This window comes from Pseudophryne corroboree, chromosome 2 (assembly GCF_028390025.1).
Source record: "Pseudophryne corroboree isolate aPseCor3 chromosome 2, aPseCor3.hap2, whole genome shotgun sequence".
NCBI classification, from domain to species: domain Eukaryota; kingdom Metazoa; phylum Chordata; class Amphibia; order Anura; family Myobatrachidae; genus Pseudophryne; species Pseudophryne corroboree.
In genome coordinates, this window is record NC_086445.1 from 287,438,324 (window position 1) to 287,447,912 (window position 9,589).

Genomic DNA, 9,589 nt, shown 5'->3' on the forward strand with positions numbered 1-9,589 from the left:
GAGGAGAGAATAGGGCAGTGTGCTGTGTGGTGTGACATGGCGGCTGCTGCTGCGCGTCAAATCAGCAAACATCCCCGGCCGAGGTCACTCACCCACGCTTGTGGAGATGACACACCTGCAGGACTGCTGCCTTCCATCCCTCCCGCCGGGACCCGAGGCGGCACAAACTGCTGATATGGCAGAAATGTAAAAAAAAAAAATACACACACATGGTGCAGAGCCTCCAGGATCTGGACATCCTACCCACCCATGTTGCTCCGTGGGCAACTTCCCCATCCCCACCCTTACATACTCCTACTGGCCCGGCAATGACATCGGGTGTGGCTACCCAGTTCCACACTCCCCAACTACCCCTACAGATCGGAGGCGGAGCAGTGGGAGGCTGGTAGAGCTCTTCATTCAGTAAACACCCTTGAAAGACGCTGCACAGGTTACACTGACCTGGCCGGCTGCGCCCTCCTCTGTCAGACCTGTCATGGCACCAAGGGCAAGCACCCTGCTTGCCCCGACCTAGATACGCCTCTGGTTGTCCCTATCATTCACTTGTCTTCCCCCTCAGATTATTTACCCAGACAGATCTCTATGTACCACTGGTACTGTAGCTCTGCAGGCAGCATGTCAGTCTACAAAAAAAATGTCCTGCAAGCTGCAGTGTCAGTGCTACATGGAGATCTGTCTGATTGGAGCAATCAGGACCGACTCAATGGCCCCATTTCTCAAGTCCTGGCTGCTTCTTCCCTCCCTGGAGACAGGCCAGCGTCACATCACAGTCAGGGCCGGCCCAAGCCCCAAAAAATTGGTACACAAATATAGATTTTGGCGCCCCTCCCTAATTTAAAATAAGGTTAGTGCATTACAGTAGTGTCCGTCAGTCACATTACACCACACAGTATTACCCCTTATATATGTTAGGACCCCTTACACACATTCCACCACAGTAGAGGTGGGAGGGAGTGCCCATCTGAAAACCATGGCTTCTGTACACGGGTGGTATTCAGTATGCCGAATGACGGGATCCCGCGCACAGTATACCGGCGCCGGAATCCCGACACCCGGCATACCGACAGCTATTCTCCCTCGTGGGGGTCCATGACCCCCCTGGAGGGAGAATAAAATAGTGTGGCGCGCATAGCGCGCCACCGTGCCCACAGCGTGGCGAGCGCAGCGAGCCCGCAAGGGGCTCCTTTGCGCTCGCCCCGCTGTCAGTATGCCGGCGGTCGGGCTCCCGGTGCCGGTATGCTGGTCGCCGGGAGCCCGAGCGTCGGCATACCGTACTACACCCCTGTACACAGCACACACATAAGTGGCCTATCTAATACATGATAACATCATATGTGTAGGGTGATTGCTAGCATACTGCACACCAGGCACACGTGGAGATGGCTCACTGGAGGGCTGCATGCATTCATGCCCACAATACTGACCATCTGCAATGAGAGAGAGACAGGGACAGCAGGGGCCATGGTAGCAGCAGGTGGGAGGTGTGTGGCTTCCTGTTACCAGGCACAGGGGAGCAGCCCAGCCTCGATTAGGATGCTTTGTACCTGGTCAAGTGCTCGGTCTCTCCCCCCAGCCTGCCGTCCACCTCCTTCCAGCTCTCAGGCTACCCCAGGAGCTGGTATGCAGGGAGAATCGGGATTCCGTACTGATCATAGGCGTGAGCAGCTGATTTTATTAGGGGGTGCACCGAAGGAAGGGTGTGTCTAGCACCACCCAGGGGCATATCTAGCAATATTTTACATTTTCTTAGTATAATCACATGGCTTAATCTAATTTCTACCTAGTTCCTAATAATAAAGTAGATCTAAAACACCCCAGAGAAATAAAATTAAACATAATGGTGCGACCACCGGCTGGTACTAACTGTCCGCTACGGCATAACCTTGAGCCCTAGCTGCCGCTACACCCTATCACTGCTTACACTTCCCCAACCTATACCTGGCCCAGTAGTGGCATTAGAGAGTGGTGGGTTAGGTGCATACGCATCCCCCCCCACACACACACACCTCACCCCTTGCACCCCCACCACCTACACCCTGATTTTGAGCTGGCCACTCTGAAAAGTACAGGAGATTTAGGGGGACGAACATTTGAGTTTTAATATAAGACAAGTAAAGTTTAAAGTTTACACGTGCCATCATAGCCACTTTCCATGCCATCAGTCCCCTTCTCTGCAGGACACCAGCACTTGTCTCACATGTCCCCATGATCACCAGCTACTGACAGTAGTGACCCTTATTCATGTTACGCCACACAGTACGAGTCAAAATTCACATTATGCCACATGGTATGAGCCAAAATTCACATTAAGCCACACGTTATGAGCTGAAATTCACATTACGCCACACAGTATGAGCTGAAATTGACATTACGCCACATGGTATGAGCTGAAATTCATATTACACCACACAGTATGAGCTGAAATTCATATTACGCCACATGGTATGATCCGAAATTCACATTACGCCACACGGTATGACCCGAAATTTACGCCACATAGTATGAGCCGAAATTCACGTTATGTCACACAGTATGAGCCGAAATTCACATTACGCCACATAGTATGAACCGAAATTCACGTTATGTCACACAGTATGAGCCGAAATTCACATTACGCCACATAGTATGAGCTCGCACACAGGTTCGCCAACACCCGGCCACTGCTGCGCGGTCTACTTTACGGCAGCTGAGGACGCTGAAAATGAAGACCGCAGAGCCACGCTGGCTACAGTCCAATACTGAGATCAATCATAGCAGCATGGGGAGGGCTGACAGCAGCAGCCTTATCCATGCAGCTGCAATAAAATAAAAAAAAAAAAAAAAAATCAACTGAACGACCTGGGGGCACATGCCTGAATCTGCCACTGTCTCCAGTACACACAGCATAGATTATATTATGCACAGACTCCCACTCCCCCATAGCACACCCATACTATATTACCTTATACACAGCACCATACATCCACCATAGCACATCCATAGTATATTATGATATATCCAGCCCCCTTCCCCATATCACACCTAAACCCATAGTATTTACATTGTACTCAAGCACCCCTCCCCCATAGCACACCCATGCTACATTACATTATACACATCCTCCTCCACCATAGCACATCCATAGTATATTTATATCACATTATACACAGCCCCCATTCCCATAGCACACACATATTAGACTACATTATTCACAGCCTCTCCCTCCCCATAGAACACCCATACTATATTTCATTAAATATACACAGCCCCCCTCCCCCATAGCACATCCACACCCATAGCATATTACATTGTACACAAGCTCCCCTCCCCATAGCACAACCATGCTACATTATACACAACCCCCTCCCACATAGCACACCCATACTGTATTACATTATACACAGCCCCCCAGCACATCCATAGTTTATTATAATATAACTGCCCTCCCACACCCCTCCCATACATTGTACTGAAACACCCCCCCATAGTACACCCATGCTATATTATATACACAGTGCCCACTCCATGTTCCATATTACTACCCCCCTCCATGCTCCATATAACTCACCACAGCCCCTACCTTGCTTTTTAGTTTATTCCTCTGAATAATAGAAGCCAGCATGGACACAGGCAGCCAGGAAGTGTATTCAGCCAAGGAGCAGGGAGAGAGGGCAGGGCTGGGCTGACTCACGCAGCCCACACTGAGCCTGGTGGGAGGGGCCGGCCACACACTGTAATGCAAATCCCTGACTGCCGGCTGGGTCCACTGCTCTGCTTCACTGGACATACGGGTAAGGGAAGGGGAGGGAAGGGGGGGAGCCTGCTCTCCCAGCGGCCGGTGGCCGCGTCAAACTGATTACTGAGCACAGTATCAGTGGGTGAAGCGCGGAGGGGCGGGGCCACGTAAGACAGTCGGCCCTGCACACCAATCGGCCCACCGGTATTCTCCCCGGTAAAGTCAGTGGCCAATCCGGGCCTGCTGGTAGTGAATAATACATTTCTAGTGCACCAGCAAAAAAGACAACTCTTACTTCTTCTCCTCTTTATATGCTCATGGGTTATCTATCTATCTATCTATCTATCTATCTATCTATCTACACACACACACACACACACACACACACACACACACACACACACACACACACACACACACACACAAAAAACGGAAAATGATTAATTCGGCCTGTTAGATAAAGAGCTTTATTTCCTTATAAATATAAGTGCTGATTTAGTCTAGAAATTCCTGTCACTTATGGTTTCCCTTTACCTATATAATACCCTCCAACATCTTACACAAAAAAATCGGTACAAATCCGAAAAAGGGGCGTGGCCACACCCCTTTTCCTATACTTTCAATGGAAGTTTGGAGAGGCAAAAATCGGTACAGACCATAAAAAAAAGGTACTGTACCTATTAAAAAGGTACAGTTGGAGAGTATGATATATATTGAGGCACTCTGTACAACATTGCTTTATAGTTCCTTTTCTAGACTAGTCTCTTTTTTTAAACTAGAAACTCATGTACATCCAGTTGTAATTGATGTATAAAATGTATATGTGAGATAGCTGTAACTCTGTAGCTTTGCTGCTGGTTACTATGACATCACACCTACCCTGTGACATCACTAGCCTGTGCCATCACAATGCTTCTTCCTGTAACATTCTATCTACAGCTGCTGACGTTTCCAGTTACCATGCAGGAAGACAGGTAGGAGGAGGTGAGTCCTAAATAGCAGGGTATGATGGAGAGGGGTAAGGAAGACAGAGTGCAGTATAGTCAGCTGATAGACAAGACAAGATAGACAGACCAGGGAATACGGGTACAAGGACACATAAATAGGAGAAGCGCAGTAAGGAACGGCATATGTAGGAATAAAAATGTAGCAGTACAGAAATAAAGAGGGCAGTATGGAGGATAAGCACACATACAGGGGATGCAGGTAACTTGAGGTAGGATCGTGGCTTTGGGATGAAAAAGTTAATAAAATAGATAAATGGGATATTGATAACTTTGAAAGTATGTTGTTTGGTTTAAGGAAAATTGGGAAACTGGTTAACTCATGGATGTTTTATTGTACTTAAACTAGTACTATGCTTAATGATAGTCTTTTGTGTTTTTTAGATCATCATATGGATTCTGGCAAAGAGATTTGCAGAGTGTCGGGCGACAGGCAAAGAGATCTGCAAAGTGTCAGTTGAAGACGACGGGAGGGGTCGCAGAGGCAGCAAGGACTGGAGTATAACATGCAGGAGGTAAGTTATCATACTTGTGTAATTATGTGGGTGGTGGGGAGTATTGAGAGCACAGTACAAAACACAGACTATGGTGCAGGAAAGCGGATGATATAAAACATGCAGAAGGGGGTAGCTCAGTATAGGACATACAGATGGAATGGGATGGGCAGGGGCGGTGCTAGGGTGTTCGACGCCCCCCAGCAAACTATAAATTTGAGCCCTCCCATACTTTGTAAAGTGACAGCAAGCTGCCTGAAAAAGGGGTGTGGTCTCACATAGAAGGGGTGTGGCCACACAATAGTACTCCCAATTTAAATTACGCCACACAAAACCATAATCTTATTTACATTACACCAAAAGTAGTGCTCTGATTCATAGTATGCCACATAGTATTGCCCCTTATTCACATTACATCACACAGTAGTGCCCCCTAGTCACATTACATCACACAGTATTGCCTATTATTCACATACAGATGAAGCCACGCTCATTGAGTTAGGAGCTGATTGGCTGGTACTTTATCTCTCTCCACTTTATCACTGTGATACATTTCTCCCATAGAATAACCAAATGATGAAACGGGATATAATGGTATAAATGATGTGAATTGGGGCTGTAACAAGTGACTGATTCCCGATCTTTCCTATAATAAAGGTGACATAGTCCTTTCCCTGGAGTCTTTCTCCTTACTGCTCAGGGGGCCGATTCAGATGCGTACACAAAGTTACTGTTGCACTCAAGTGGCTCAATACTTTATCACTGCGCATGAAATGCGATCAAGCTCCCATAGAGTATCCCATCGCAAAGTAATTGACAGGAAGTCGGCATTTGGGGAGTGGTAATGGGGGTGGCTAACTGTACACAGGCGCGTCGGTCCGTTCAAATGCAGTTCCGTGCGTGTGCATAAATTACCCATTGCAACCTGTGTTGCTGCTGGAGAGCCCCCTGTGTCTAGGAGACTTGCTCAGCCTACGACTGCTGAGACCTATGATGCAATTGCAAACGGCATGATTGTAGCAACAATTACTTCAACAACTACAACTGAATCAGGCCAACAATTACACCATTACATTTTACTATTTTATCACATCTAACAACTAAGGGGTCAGTTTAATTAGGTGTGAGTTTGTCTTACAACAGCCGCACTTTCCGGCAGCCCCATAGGCTGAATCTGGCCATGAAGGGTGTGAGTTTGAGTGCAGTTGCCGGTGTTGAAACGTTGCATCAATGGTAACTCATACCTAATTGGATTGACCCATAAGTTTTACCAATTTATAGCTTTTATTATTTACTGGTCACATTTATTTTCTGAAGGTACTGTACCAATTGATTACTATAAGAGAGAACTTATTCAAACAATGTGTGTATTGTTTAAAAACAATGCGCCCTTAGGGATAATTGTCCTTATTTTAGGCATTTTCTATGTCCTCAATAGTTAGAGTAACATCCTGTATTTACATTAGAGATGAGCGGGTTCGGTTCGCCGAGATCCGAACCCGCCCCGAACTTCACCTATTTTACACGGGTCCGAGGCAGCCTCGGATCTTCCCGCCTTGCTCTGTTAACCCGAACGAGGCCGAATGTCATCATCCCGCTGTCGGATTCTCACGAGATTCGTATTCTATATAAAGAGCCGCCCGTCACCGCCATTTTCACTCGTACATTGGAGATTGAACGGAGAGGATGTGGCTACGTTCTCTGCCTGAAAAGCTCCATATCTGTGCTCAGTGTACTGCAAATATCTGTGCTCAGTGTGCTGCAAATATCTACGTTCTCTGCCTGAAAAGCTCCATATCTGTGCTCAGTGTACTGCAAATATCTGTGCTCAGTGTGCTTCATTGTGGGGACCACCAGTATATAATTATAGTAGTACAGTACAGTAGGCCATTGCTGTATCTTGCAGCTCCGTGTCAGACTCAGTTCTAAACAGTATCCTGATCATCAGTGCTCAATATCTGCGGCATTGTTGTGTGACCAGTATATACTATATATATTATATATAGTAGTACAGTGCAGCATTTTGGTGACCACCAGTATAGTAGTATAATACAGTAGTCCATTGCTGTATCTTGCAGCTCCGTGTCACTGCAAGTATCCATTCCATATCTGTGCTGCATTTTTGTGAGCAGTATATATAGTAGTACAGTGCAGCATTTTGGTGACCAACAGTATATAGTTGTACAGTACAGTAGTCCATTGCTGTATCTTGCAACTCCGTGTCACTGCAAGTATCCATTCCATATCTGTGCTGCATTGTTATGAGCAGTATACAGTGTATATAGTAGAGATGAGCGCCGGAAATTTTTCGGGTTTTGTGTTTTGGTTTTGGGTTCGGTTCCGCGGCCGTGTTTTGGGTTCGACCGCGTTTTGGCAAAACCTCACCGAATTTTTTTTGTCGGATTCGGGTGTGTTTTGGATTCGGGTGTTTTTTTCCAAAAAACCTAAAAAACAGCTTAAATCATAGAATTTGGCGGTCATTTTGATCCCAAAGTATTATTAACCTCAAAAACCATAATTTCCACTCATTTTCAGTCTATTCTGAATACCTCACACCTCACAATATTATTTTTAGTCCTAAAATTTGCACCGAGGTCGCTGTGTGAGTAAGATAAGCGACCCTAGTGGCCGACACAAACACCGGGCCCATCTAGGAGTGGCACTGCAGTGTCACGCAGGATGGCCCTTCCAAAAAACCCTCCCCAAACAGCACATGACGCAAAGAAAAAAAGAGGCGCAATGAGGTAGCTGTGTGAGTAAGATTAGCGACCCTAGTGGCCGACACAAACACCGGGCCCATCTAGGAGTGGCACTGCAGTGTCACGCAGGATGTCCCTTCCAAAAAACCCTCCCCAAACAGCACATGACGCAAAGAAAAAAAGAGGCGCAATGAGGTAGCTGTGTGAGTAAGATAAGCGACCCTAGTGGCCGACACAAACACCGGGCCCATCTAGGAGTGTCACTGCAGTGTCACGCAGGATGTCCCTTCCAAAAAACCCTCCCCAAACAGCACATGACGCAAAGAAAAAAAGAGGCGCAATGAGGTAGCTGTGTGAGTAAGATAAGCGACCCTAGTGGCCGACACAAACACCGGGCCCATCTAGGAGTGGCACTGCAGTGTCACGCAGGATGTCCCTTCCAAAAAACCCTCCCCAAACAGCACATGACGCAAAGAAAAAGAAAAGAAAAAAGAGGTGCAAGATGGAATTGTCCTTGGGCCCTCCCACCCACCCTTATGTTGTATAAACAGGACATGCACACTTTAACCAACCCATCATTTCAGTGACAGGGTCTGCCACACGACTGTGACTGATATGACGGGTTGGTTTGGACCCCCACCAAAAAAGAAGCAATTAATCTCTCCTTGCACAAACTGGCTCTACAGAGGCAAGATGTCCACCTCATCATCATCCTCCGATATATCACCGTGTACATCCCCCTCCTCACAGATTATCAATTCGTCCCCACTGGAATCCACCATCTCAGCTCCCTGTGTACTTTGTGGAGGCAATTGCTGCTGGTCAATGTCTCCACGGAGGAATTGATTATAATTCATTTTAATGAACATCATCTTCTCCACATTTTCTGGATGTAACCTCGTACGCCGATTGCTGACAAGGTGAGCGGCGGCACTAAACACTCTTTCGGAGTACACACTTGTGGGAGGGCAACTTAGGTAGAATAAAGCCAGTTTGTGCAAGGGCCTCCAAATTGCCTCTTTTTCCTGCCAGTATAAGTACGGACTGTGTGACGTGCCTACTTGGATGCGGTTACTCATATAATCCTCCACCATTCTTTCAATGGGGAGAGAATCATATGCAGTGACAGTAGACGACATGTCCGTAATCGTTGTCAGGTCCTTCAGTCCGGACCAGATGTCAGCATCAGCAGTCGCTCCAGACTGCCCTGCATCACCGCCAGCGGGTGGGCTCGGAATTCTGAGCCTTTTCCTCGCACCCCCAGTTGCGGGAGAATGTGAAGGAGGAGATGTTGTTGACAGGTCGCGTTCCGCTTGACTTGACAATTTACTCACCAGCAGGTGTTTGAACCCCAGCAGACTTGTGTCTGCCGGAAAGAGAGATCCAAGGTAGGCTTTAAATCTAGGATCGAGCACGGTGGCCAAAATGTAGTGCTCTGATTTCAACAGATTGACCACCCGTGAATCCTTGCTAAGCAAATTAAGGGCTCCATCCACAAGTCCCACATGCCTAGCGGAATCGCTCCGTGTTAGCTCCTCCTTCAATGTCTCCAGCTTCTTCTGCAAAAGCCTGATGAGGGGAATGACCTGACTCAGGCTGGCAGTGTCTGAACTGACTTCACGTGTGGCAAGTTCAAAGGGCATCAGAACCTTGCACAACGTTGAAATCATTCTCCAC